At 45.6% G+C, this 13204-nt stretch overlaps 2 long non-coding RNA genes across 3 annotated transcripts; both read right to left on the bottom strand.

Annotated features, from left to right (window-relative positions):
• Window positions 1–856: 856 nt before the first annotated feature.
• LOC135974392 (uncharacterized) lies at window positions 857–4298 on the bottom strand. 2 transcript variants are annotated; one of them, XR_010591647.1, is made up of 3 exons: window positions 4159–4298; window positions 1713–1840; window positions 857–993 (listed from the first exon to the last, which is right to left on the bottom strand). It is a non-coding gene; the product is annotated as an uncharacterized LOC135974392 (long non-coding RNA). The 2 variants fall into 2 exon arrangements; XR_010591648.1 differs by lacking the exon at window positions 4159–4298 and adding an exon at window positions 2309–2642.
• A 399-nt stretch (window positions 4299–4697) lies between these two features.
• Window positions 4698–13183, bottom strand: LOC135974391 (uncharacterized). Its single transcript, XR_010591645.1, has 2 exons — window positions 12963–13183; window positions 4698–11521 (listed from the first exon to the last, which is right to left on the bottom strand). It is a non-coding gene; the product is annotated as an uncharacterized LOC135974391 (long non-coding RNA).
• Window positions 13184–13204: the final 21 nt, after the last annotated feature.

Below are 13204 nucleotides of genomic sequence, written 5' to 3' on the forward strand. Positions count from 1 at the left end.
TCCACATTTCAGTTAGCTAGTTCAGCCCCACAAAGCCAAGAGTTAGCACAAAATGACGGTACTAATGACTTGCTGCTTGCAGTATCTATCCCTCTTCAGACCCCCTCTTGAAATCATGATTAATTTTCAAAGCGTGAATTTTTCACTTTATCCGTTTCCCATACGCACGCTGACCCGCAATGAAGAAAATATTTTTCACCCAGAGCAAAAATTACTGTTATGTCTTAGAACCCACCTTAAAAATGTTAATACTTTTTGGTTACTGGTTTTCTACCTGACCAGTTCTATATCTACAGAATATAATTAATGATGTGAGATTACAGTCTTTTCCAGCTTTTTATCTCTTTCGAATTTAGCACTTACAAAAAGTTGCTACACTTTGTTTTTAAGACCATATGTGTATATTTTATAAGAAATACATCACTGGCCCTGTCCTCATGAAAAGTATATGAATTGTTAAATGTAACGGGTATTTCATATTCTATTAAAACCAAACAAAAACATGGCTTATTTTTTTTTATCTGAAACCATGCTGTGTGAATGAGACAAAAATAAAATCTAAATCTTTTGCCTAATATTTTAGTTATTGGCAGCTTTTTTATTTTGGGCGATTCCCTCTAAATTTCAGTATACTCTGTGGCTTTTGCAAAATAGTATAGGTTAAAAATAGAGAATCGGCCCTTCTGGTGGATGTTTGAGTGATTCCGGAAAGAGCATTTGTGTTGCAAATATGTTATTCGTAATGTGGATTTAACCACCGAATCCGTATGAAATGTCCTCCGTTCCTGCCCTGTCAGAGCACAGCCCAAATCCATGTCTATCAGTCTTTTGCTGGGCGAGTTCAGCTTCAGTGTAGGTCCAAGAAAACCATCACGGATCTCTTCCTAGATCAGTCACGAGATACGCTTCATGCCCCCAAGGTGAGCCAGGATGTTATCCCTCAGTCTGCACTCTGCTGTGGTGCTTTGCCGGGTCTTTTCCCAAACTCTTTACCTACGACCACCAGACGTGAAAATACAAAATAATCATGGTCGCGCTTCATGACGCTACCCCTATCCCCGAAGTCTGACCCGAGGTAAAGATGGTAATTTTTGGCGCAATTCCCTCCCGCGCTTCCATTCTGTACGCAACTGGGTTGAGATTTCCCAAGGCATGCAATAAACTCAAAAATAGATTTCAGAGAAAACAATGCCCCATTTAGGATTCGAAAATCAATATCAAGTCCAGCGTTATAATTTCAATGGAAACTCACATATCCCCTTAGTCTTGGAGATTGCGTTAAATATATGACTCATAACAAGAACGGATTTCAAGATGCATTTTCTGTTACCCCCACCATACCCCTCCCCCATTTCCGGTTGATCATCTAAGAACACAATTTTACAAGGTGGTGACTTGAAATTCCCAGCATATTTTCGTGCTTCCTCTAGTAGAACAATTAGCTATATTCTGTAAAATACACTTTTAAAAAATGAGGCCTATTTTATTCGTGTTGCTATTTGAGATTATGACCCGCTCTAGCTTTAGCGAAGGACTTATCTTAACTGCACATACCCTGTGCTCAAATCGATTGATAAAGTGCCGTGGAAGATTTCTAGGAGTAAATATATATACACGCACAAAAGGGGGATCAATTTCTACTAGCGTAACAATCTTTGGTGACCTTTCTTCACACTAGCTGTTGCTACTTTTTTGTTTTTGTTTTAATGCACCTTTGTTTCAGGAATTAGAACTCTGCAGCAAAATCGGACCAATCAGATTTCCTGACACACCATCTTCCTTTCACTGCATTCTGTGTTTTACCGTCGCCATTTCTAAAGTTTAATCAGAGCGGACTAATCTGAAAAATAAAAATAAAATAATCCAAATCAAAAGTGCTTGCCTGGTGTTCCATTGTCTTGACAGTTTGTCCTGTCACTTCTGAATATATGAATAACGTGTTCCCACTCGCTCTTCCCCCTCCCCCCACGTCGCTGTTGAATATCTGCTGGTCTAGGAGATTTGATTGTTTTCATCTGAGTGAGAGATATTCTTGTAAATGACACATTCACAGTGGGAAAATATATTTAGAAAAAAACATTAGCAGGCTTTTGGGCACTGTGACACTTCAGGGGTTAACCGAAATGTACAGGATGAATCACTACCACCCAGTTACAGTGTGAGAGAGCCTTGTCTGTGCTCAACAGGGGAAAATCCTCCCAACTCTGCTATCTCAATGGGGAGATGGCAGCATAAGCACTCCACTCCCTGGGCTCTGTGTATGAACCCTACTCTTTTCCTCTGCAGGCTAGCAATTAGCACATCCCACCTTGTTACACTTCAGTGCCCAATCCCTTTTCCTCCTGGCACCCACAATGTACACCGATCTGCTGTCTCTGTGTGTCCCAGCTCACCACTCTCTCTTCAGTTCAACACTCTCTTTAGTGCAAGGCACTTGGACGTGTCTATAGTAAAGCTAAATATAAGTTTATTTAATTCAGTTTAAGAAAATTATCCAAAATAGATGTAAGTAAAATGATTGGAAACACCAAGCTACAAATAAAAGAAAAAATATAAAATACAATCTAGAGCCTGCTTATTAAATTCATGTCCAATGTAATAAGGTATTTCTCTCGTAATGGTCAATCCTTTCAGTGCTTGTCCAGTCTAGATAGTTGGGATCCACTTTTCAGTAGACACTCCTGATGGCAGAATGCCACATGCATAATGGATAACATCTTGCACCCTTTCTCCTTCTCCTATATAGTCCCAGACTATGGCTACGGCCATTACAATGAGATGTAGCTCATGGCTACACGTCTCGGGACTCCCAGCGGAGGTCCAGAATACAATACAGGAGCTTCCATTTGACAATGCGGGGCTGTTCGCTGACAAGATGGACTCAAGACTGCACAGTGTGAAGGACTCACAAGCAACCCTCAAGCCTCTGGGAATTCACACGCCAGCACCCCAGAAAAAGCCCTTCAAGCCCCATCCCCCCTCATGCTTCTATTCAGGGCCCCTTAGGCAGGACTATAATCGACGGGGGGCAGAAACAACAGGAGGGGTCCTCCACAGTCTTTCTCTGGAGTTCAGGAACCAGATTGCGCCTTCGCCCCCTCCAGGCTTGGTTGGCGAAGGTATACAGACCCAGCTAGGGCCCTCTGGACAGATTGGTTACCCTCCTGCCCCCGATTCTTGAGTCCCTCAGCTGGTGGCTACAACCTCAGATGGTCTGTGTGCGGGAGTGCCCTTTGCCAAACCTCAGCCCTCACTGTTGCTGGTCATGGACACATCAGAGATGGGCTGGGGAGCGCACCCGGGCAGTATCAGAACTCAAGGCCTGTGGTCACAACCAGAACTATCGCTGCATATCAATGTCAGAAAGCTGAGAGCTGTTTGCCTGGCTTTCCAGACGTTCCAGGCCCATCTTCAGGGCAAATGTGTCTCAGTGATGACGGACAACACCACAGCGATGTTCTATATGAACAAACAGGGTGGTGCTCGCTCTTCTCCCCTGTGCTAGGAAGCTCTCCGACTGTGGGATTTCTGCATCGCACACTCCATCCAGCTGCAGGCCTCATATCTGCCGGGAGCACAAAACGAACTAGTGGACCACCTCAGCTGCTTGTTCAACACTCACGAGTGCTCACTCAGAGCGGACATTACCCTTTCCATCCTCCAGAGGTGGGGCTATCCCCACATGGACCTGTTTGCGACGCAGAGCAACAGAAAGTGTCAGCTGTTCTGCTCCTTTCAGAACCACAGCCACGTCTCCATAGCAGACGCTTTTCACCTCCCGTGGATGGGTCACTTGCTATATGCATTCCCGCCCTTCCCTCTCATACACAAGATCCTCCTCAAGGTCCAGCTGCTCAGGGCTTTGGTGATACTCATAGCACCAGCGTGGCACCGCCAGCTCTGGTTCACCTTGTTGCTGAACCTATCAGTGGCTAGGCCAATAGCCCTTCCTATGCTCGCGGACCTCATCACGCAGGACCACGGTCAACTACAGCACCCCAACCTGGCGTCCCTCCACCTCATGGCGTGGAAACTCCATGGCTGAACCCGCTTGAACTACAGTATTCGCTTTAACGTTTAACGCTTGAACTACAGTATTCAGACCCTGTTAGGAAAGTCCTATTGGGGAGCAGGAAGCTCTCCACTTGCACAACGTACCTGGTGAAGTGGAAGCGTTTCTCCATTTGGTCCCTACAGAAAGGTACCTCCCTGCAGAAAGCCTCTATTCTCCTTCTGCTAGACTACCTTCTGTATCTGAAGCAACAGAGGTTGGAGATATCATCTATTAAGGTGCACCTGGCTGCCATCTTGGCCTTCCACTCAGGTGTAGCAGGTAGGTGTGACAATGCGGTTCTGGCGGAACCCAACTGAGAGTGCCAACTCAGGACAAATTGCTCAAACAGGGCAGTTACAGCCCAAGGCTGGGGTTTTTTCCACCTCTAAGGCAAACCAAACCAGCCAGACTAAGAGGACTCCAGTCTCACCCCACTGGCTAACTGCAAGTCTCACAAGCAATCTCCTTAGACACTCCAGTTTCCCAGTATTACCACCAGTACCACTCGTTATGGGGACAAATGGTTATGAAAACCAATACCCCAGTAAAAGAAAAAGGTTCTCCTGATCCCAAAGGACCAAGCCCCAGACCCAGGTCAATATACAAGTCAGATCTTACCCACAAATCACGCTGTTGCCAATCCTTTAGAATCTAAAATCTAAAGGTTTATTCATAAAAGGAAAAAGATAGAGATGAGAGTTAGAATTGGTTAAATGGAATCAATTACATACAGTAATGGCAAAGTTCTTGGTTCAGGCTTGCAGCAGCGATGGAATAAACTGCAGGTTCAAATCAAGTCTCTGGAATACATCCCCAGCTGGGATGGGTCCTCAGTCCTTTGTTCAAAGCTTCAGCTTGTAGCGAAGTTCCTCCAGAGGTATGAAGCAGGATTGAAGACCAGGTGGAGATCAGGCATCAGCCTTATATAGTCTTTCCCAGGTGTTCTTACTGTGGAAAATTACAGCAACATGGAGTCTGGAGTCACATGGGCCAGTCCCTGCATACTTTGCTGAGGTACAAGGCGTATCTGCCTTCTCTCAATGGGTCCATTGTATAGCTGATGGTCCTTAATGGGCCATCAAGCAGGCTAGGCAGAGCTAATCTCAGCTTGTCTGGGATGTCACCCAGAAGCATAGCATAAGTTTGCCATACAGACAGTATAGAGCCAATATTCATAACTTCAACTACAACACTGATACACACATATAGACAGCATAATCATAACCAGTAAACCATAACCTTGTCCTAGACACCCCATTTGACCCCCTTTATACAAGATTTGGGTGCCACTACAGGACCTTGGTTGCAACAATGATCTATATGGTCCCAGTTTATGTCAATAACGTCACACCCCCAACGCAAAATTGATGCAGGAAGGGATGACACAAACATCACTGACTGCATCCCAAGAGCTCCCCATCCTGGGTTCTGTCTCACTACAGCTAGTATTGGGTTAGAAGCCATACCAGTGTATAACAGAAACGGTTTATCAAAATCATGTTCAACCACATGATTGAACCTCTTTACAAACTCAAGGTAACACTTAGTTAGAACAATAGTGGATTGGATCTGCTCTGGCAGCATGGTTCCTGTATGTGCCATGTGATCTTGCCAAGAGCTAAAGAAAACTGCTACTTTATCCATACAAGCTCGGGCCAATGTTTGGAACCCAATTAACATCGAATAAATGCAGATATTAATGTTCTTCATAGTCCAGGAATCTTGGCATTTAGCCATGAAAGCAATATGGTAGTGTGCCTCAGTCTTCCTTTTCATATAGCACATTAGGTCTGGAATGTTCTTTCCCCTGTGAAAAGTTCCCATATTGTTTATATGCATTGCCTGTGAAACCCCAGTGTAACAAGGCCTTTTAACATAATGTGTGTTTTCATGTATTCCTTTTAACATGTCCAAGGGATTCTCCAAAAGATTAGGCACATTGTATATTTTTACAGTTTGTGGCAATAGCAACACATTAATTACAAAATTTAGCAATAACAACAAGTTCATTGCAAGTGTCCATCTACAGTCATGCTTGTCATGCCACCCCTTTGGCTCAATACCATTGGAGTTTGGGCATTTTAGGGTTAACCTGTGGCTTCCCTTTGCAAAATTCAGTTTTCTCTTTCCTCCTTGTCCTGCAGGATCAAACCCTGATTTCTCTTGCTTAACAGAATTCACTGGCTGATGGGGTGGGCCCTCTTCGCTAACAGCTATTAGCAAGTTCTTCCTTTCCCAGCCAGTCAAGTAATTTGCACTACCCCAGACCAGAGCCAATCCACCAGTTTTCATATTCGCAACTGCTATCATCTCCAAGGCTGGACTCTGTCTTAAAGAGATACCACACAAATTCAAAGAGTCTGCGGGTGAGAGTTTGCTTGCTCTCCCCCGCATCCTCAAGCATTCAGCCATAAAACTGCTCTGCTCTGACACATCAGTAACCAAATCTGTCCTCAAACCCTGAAGCACAAACTGCTCATTTAAAGAATCAGAAAGGAGACATTCCTGTTCCAACACCATTGTCTCCCCAACAAGTTGGCCCCACACAGCCACTTGGTTATAGGGATGCCTCAATTCCTTAACAACTTTTACTTCCTCTGAGACCTTCTCAAAGCTACCCACACTGGATCTTTTACAAGGAAAGTTAGTGGATCCCTTCACAACAGACAATTTTTGGCTGCTAGGAACTGAAACTTCCTTGATTAAATCACTCTCACACCCTTCAGTTGCAGGGAACTGCTTGCACCGAGTACCATGAGGATTCCTTTCTCCAGGAGCTTTTCTAAGCAGCAATTCACCCCTCACAGAAATTCTGCCCTTACCCTCTTCACCTAGGGCTTGCTCTAAAGGCACACTTTCCTGAGCAACAACAGACTCTGTCTGGGTCTTACTTACATTCAGGATCACCTTTGGCCCATCAGGCAGATTTCTATACAATCCCCTTTCAGGCGAACCCATAGACTTCCTAGATAAAAGGTTAGAAATACTTCCCTTCTCTTTGCCACACACAAGCTTAGGAATTTTTTCCTTTTTGCTACAAGTTGTTAAACTGTCCGTAGGTAACACAACCAAATTACCTTTCGGCTCTCCTTGTGCCCTGGCTAGGGTATCACCCTGATCAGACAGAGTTGTTACACCCTTCTCCAACCACACATGAGCAACAGGCAAAATACAAGCACCAGAATTGTTTGGTCTCTGGGATTTTGCTAAGCCGCTAACTGGATGCAACCTAGTTACGGGGCCATTCTCCCCAGCAGATGCAAACTTAGGACCATTCCCTTCCTGGGCTTTAGTTGAATCCAGAACCAACTCTGAGACAACTAAATGACTCTCAACCATCACAGGCCGAAAGGCACCTTCTGTCTGCTCCACAGACAAAAAAGAGTTGGAGACGCATTTTCCTTTACTAGACATACTGTTTGGGATTTCATTTCCCTTGTCCCAGCACACCGGGCTGTTCACAGACAACTGCTTGGAGACTGGGGTAGCTTCCTCCATAGGCAAGTCAATACCCCTGACAGACACAGGCACATTTCCTTCACTGTCACTATTCTTCGCACAGGAAACAGATAAGGTATAGGGACACTCATCTTCCACCCTCCTTGCCTTCCCAAACTGCTGACTAGATAAAGCCATCAGCTCACAAGACTGCCTAGGCTCATCCAAAATCTCCTTGTTCTCCTCTCCCTTCACTTGATCTAATTCCAGATTTACTTCTGAGACATTAGATAGACATTCAGAAACTTCATTCACAGCCAAACAGCTACTTTCCAAAGACAAAATTTTGGAGAAACCCTCCATAGGCACAACCTTAGGATCAATCCTCTCTTGTGCCTGGTTTGTATTAACTTGACTGACCATAGCTTTAATATCATTTCCAATCATAATATCCTTAGGGATTATGTCTTTTACTCCCACAACCATGGTGCCCTCAAATCCCTTCCATTTCAGGTGGATTTTAGCCAAAGGCACCCTGACAAAATACTTAGATAAGGCTACAACAGTTACATCTTCACCTGGCAAATAATCTTCCTTCCTGACAAGACTTGCTTTAACCAGAGTAATATCTGCTGCGGTGTCCCTCCATGCCATACACCTCACTCCATTCACTTCTGCACTGCTAATAAACTCTGCATTATTTCCCCCATATTTAGCTTTAATGTGAGTTTTAAGGTTAAATCCTTCAGAGACAACAGAAACAGCATTTGCACACAGGGCACCAATGCTGGGCTCTGTGTGGCTTGCCTGTGAGTTTACAACAATAGGGTTAGCATTGGCCGTGGCATTTGGGGTTGCTGGTTTTGGGCTGCCCTTCAGTGTCGGGCAGTCTGGTCTCATGTGGCCCAGCATACCACAGCGATAGCATGTAACCTGCTGGGGATGTGAGTTCCTACCCTCCGGGCCCCCTTGAACTCCTTTAGAAGAGTCAGGTTTATTTTTAAATCCTTCCCTCCTCTTGAACTGGGGAGAATGGTGATCAGTTTTCCCCGGGGTTTTACACCCTTCTCGAGCCCTGTTTTGGGTATGGGCATCCGCAATCTCTGCCGCCCGTAGGACTGACTCAGGGTCCCTGTCACACACAGCTGCTCTCACATTGTCAGGCACAATGTCTAAGAACTGTTCCAAAGTTATTAAATCCAGCAGTTTTTCAAAACTCCCATGAACCTTGGCTCCCATAACCCACTTTTTAACAAAACCCATCAGCTTATGAGCACATTCTACAAAAGTACAATCCTTAGACATTTTAAACTCTCTAAACTTAACTCTGTAAGATTCAGGAGTAACCTTGAATCGCCTTAACACAGAATCCTTAAACCGCTCATAATTTAAGGCTTCTTGTTCCCCCAAGTCATTAAATACCTCCCTGGCTTTTCCAGTCAGTCTGGTCAGCAGGACAGGCATTCGCTGACCCTCAGGGATCTGGTACAGATTGCAGAGGCGTTCAAAGGTAGACAAAAACTCCTCTATATCCTCAGTATCATTGTAAATGGGACACATCCTTTCCCAGTTTTTCTCATGGCGGGGGGGAAGTGGAGTACCAGGTGGGGATGACTTTCTCCGCTCTTCCATTACTTGGAGCTGAAGTCTGGCCGTCTCCTGTTCCATCTTGTGAGTCTCCTGTTCCATCCTGTGAGTCTCCTGTTCCGCAGCGAGCAGCTCTAGACGCCCCTTACGAGCTCTCTCTTCTAACTCTGCTATTTTGTGCTTCTCCAGCAATCGAAGATCTGCTAGCTTCTGTTCATGCTCAAATTGCAGTTTACTTGTCACCCTTTGCATCCTAATTTTTTCTGCATCTTCTGCAGCCTCAGGTAAGGGCTGTGCTCTTGCCCCCTGATCACTGGCTATTAGCAGATTTCTCAATTCTTCCTTTGTAGCTTTCTTTCTAAAGCTTATCCTCTTTTCTGAACACAAATTTTCCAGGGCTTTTTTCCCAAGTCCCTCATATGCTCTTTGCTCAGCCATTGCAGCAGCTCTTTAACCAACAAAACTCTCAATCCCAAAATTCAAATTTGGATAGCGTGGGGTTCTGACCCAAAGCTTAATTGACCTGGTTCTGTGGATCCTGCCGACTACGCCACTGTGACAATGCGGTTCTGGCGGAACCCAACTGAGAGTGCCAACTCAGGACAAATTGCTCAAATAGGGCAGTTACAGCCCAAGGCTGGGGTTTTTTCCACCTCTAAGGCAAACCAAACCAGCCAGACTAAGAGGACTCCAGTCTCACCCCACTGGCTAACTGCAAGTCTCACAAGCAATCTCCTTAGACACTCCAGTTTCCCAGTATTACCACCAGTACCACTCGTTATGGGGACAAATGGTTATGAAAACCAATACCCCAGTAAAAGAAAAAGGTTCTCCTGATCCCAAAGGACCAAGCCCCAGACCCAGGTCAATATACAAGTCAGATCTTACCCACAAATCACGCTGTTGCCAATCCTTTAGAATCTAAAATCTAAAGGTTTATTCATAAAAGGAAAAAGATAGAGATGAGAGTTAGAATTGGTTAAATGGAATCAATTACATACAGTAATGGCAAAGTTCTTGGTTCAGGCTTGCAGCAGCGATGGAATAAACTGCAGGTTCAAATCAAGTCTCTGGAATACATCCCCAGCTGGGATGGGTCCTCAGTCCTTTGTTCAAAGCTTCAGCTTGTAGCGAAGTTCCTCCAGAGGTATGAAGCAGGATTGAAGACCAGGTGGAGATCAGGCATCAGCCTTATATAGTCTTTCCCAGGTGTTCTTACTGTGGAAAATTACAGCAACATGGAGTCTGGAGTCACATGGGCCAGTCCCTGCATACTTTGCTGAGGTACAAGGCGTATCTGCCTTCTCTCAATGGGTCCATTGTATAGCTGATGGTCCTTAATGGGCCATCAAGCAGGCTAGGCAGAGCTAATCTCAGCTTGTCTGGGATGTCACCCAGAAGCATAGCATAAGTTTGCCATACAGACAGTATAGAGCCAATATTCATAACTTCAACTACAACACTGATACACACATATAGACAGCATAATCATAACCAGTAAACCATAACCTTGTCCTAGACACCCCATTTGACCCCCTTTATACAAGATTTGGGTGCCACTACAGGACCTTGGTTGCAACAATGATCTATATGGTCCCAGTTTATGTCAATAACGTCACAGTAGGTCAGTCTTTGGAAATCCCATGGTTGGTCGGTTTTTCAAGGGCTTGGACAGGCTTTATCCGCAGATGTGGCAGCCCATTCCCCAGTGGGATCTCAACCTAGTTCTCTCCAGACTTATGGGCCCCCCCTTTGAGCCTTAGCAACCTACTCTCTATCCTACCTGTCCTGGAAGGTGGCTTTTCTGGTGGCCATAGCTTTAGGGTTCAGACAGAAGAGTCTCTGAACTCAGAGTGCTGACTTCCAAGCTTCCTCCCCAAGGGTTTTTATAAATACAAGGTGCAACTATGCCCTCACCCAGCATTCCTACCCAAGGTAGTCTCACACTTTCATGTAAACTAGGACATATTTCTACCAGTATTCTTTCCTAAACCTCATGCCAGCAACAGAGAGCGAGTACTCCATTCTCTGGATGTCAGGCATGCCCTAGCCTTCTACACTGAATGCACAAAGCCGTTTTGTAAGTCACCACAACTCTTTATTGCAATCGCCGAAAGGATAAAAGGGCTTCCCATCTCATCTCAGTGCATTTCGGCGTGGATCACGTCCTGCATCAGAACATGCTACGACCTGCCTAAGATTCCAACCCCAGCATTGATGGCGCTCTCCACAATAGCGCAGGCTTCTTCTGCCGCATTCCTCGCACAAGTCCCTATTCAGGACATATGCAAGGCAGCAACATGGTCTTCCATCCACATCTTCATGTCGCACTATGCCATCACTCAACAGGCGAGAGACAATGCGGCCTTCGGCAGGGCAGTACTTCAGTCAGCAACTCAGTGAACTCCGATCCCTCCTCCGTTGAAACGGCTTGGGAGTCACCTATTGGAATGGACATGAGCAAGTACTTGAAGAAGAAATAACGGTTACTTACCATCTCATAATTGTTGTTCTTCAAAATAAGTTGCTCATGTCCATTCCAAATCCTGCCTGCCTCCTCTCTGTCGGAGAAGAAGGAACTGAGCAGGTGGTGGATTGGCAGGGGCCTATATACACTGCCATGAAGGTGCCACTCCAGGGATAAAACCTAGGGTAAAATCTTCTGACGATTGTGCATGCGGCACATGTGCACACACCTATTGGAATGGACATGAGCAACACATCTTGAAGAACAACAGTAACAAGATGGTAAGTAGCTGTTTTTTTATTTATTCATATGTTTAAAATCACAGGAAAAATTATTTATATTAGAAACAAGAGGAAGATGAAGGGAAGTATAGGTTTTCTGCTTAGCAGGGAAGGAGCGCTAATAACTGATGACATAAAGAAGGCTGAGATATTTAATGTCTATTTTGCATCTGTCATCTCTAAAAAAGGTTAATGGTGACCAGACACTCAACACAATTAATATTAACAACAAGGGGGCAAGAACACAAGCCAAAATAGGGAAAGAGCAGGTTAAAGAATATTTAGATAAGGTAGATGTATTCAAGTTGGCAGGGCCTGCTGAAATTCACTTTGGGTATTTAAGGAATGAGCTGAAGCAATCTCGGAACTGTAAGCAATTAGAAAACTTATGGAGGATGGTTAAGAAGACTGGAGAAGGGCAAACAGTTCCTGTCTTTAAAAAGTGGAACAAAGAAGACTCAAGGAATTATATACTACTCAGCCTGACTTCAATTCCTGAAAAGATACTGTAACAAATTGTTAAGCAATGAATTTGTAAGTCCCAGGAGGAGTATAGGGTTATAAGGAATAGCCAGGGTGGATTTGAAAGACAGGGCTATAATTCAAAATGACCTTGACAAATTGGAGAATTGGCCTGAAATCAATAAGATGACATTAAATAAAGATAAGTGCAATGTACTACACTTTGGAAATCAAAATCAAAATCACAGCTACAATGCAGCAATGGATCAGCATTCACTTTGCATTCCTTGTCAGCACCCAGCCCAGGCCTGGGAAGCGAATGATACAACCAGCAGACCAAATTCAGCGACAAATCCTGGTCACATGCCATCTGACTGAGACACAAGGCCGTCCTTAGGCATACGCAGCAACCGCAGCTGCGCAGGGCACCATGAAATTTGGGACATTACATTGTACCAAATCTCATGGTGCCCTAGGCAGCTGTGTGATGCATACGTGGCAGCATCAGCCTTGGCGACCAGCCCTATCCCTCGGCTGCCCCCCCCCCCCCCGCAAGGGGCAGGGCCGTCTCGGGGGGGCGGACAACTCCCTCCGCCCTGCCTCTTACCCTTCCCCCTGCTCCGCCCCCGGACTGCCCCCATTCCACCTCTACCCCCAGTGACCCCGCACTCACCAGCAGCGGCGGGAAACGGAGCAATCTGGCCCCAGCCCGCCCTACTCCACCAGCTCCCAGCCGCGACACTCTGCTTCCTGGGGCCAGTGAGTGCGGGGAAAGGATCGGCCCCCGCACTCACCCGGCAGCGGGAAGCGGAGAGACACGGCCCCAGCCCGGTCCACTTCCCTTGCCCCGGCCCCAGCCATGTTGCTTGGGTTGGGGAAAGGACCGCCCCCGGCTCTCACTGGCGGCGGGAAGCG

The sequence above is a fragment of the Chrysemys picta genome, chromosome 1, assembly GCF_011386835.1.
Source record: "Chrysemys picta bellii isolate R12L10 chromosome 1, ASM1138683v2, whole genome shotgun sequence".
Lineage (NCBI taxonomy): Eukaryota > Metazoa > Chordata > Testudines > Emydidae > Chrysemys > Chrysemys picta.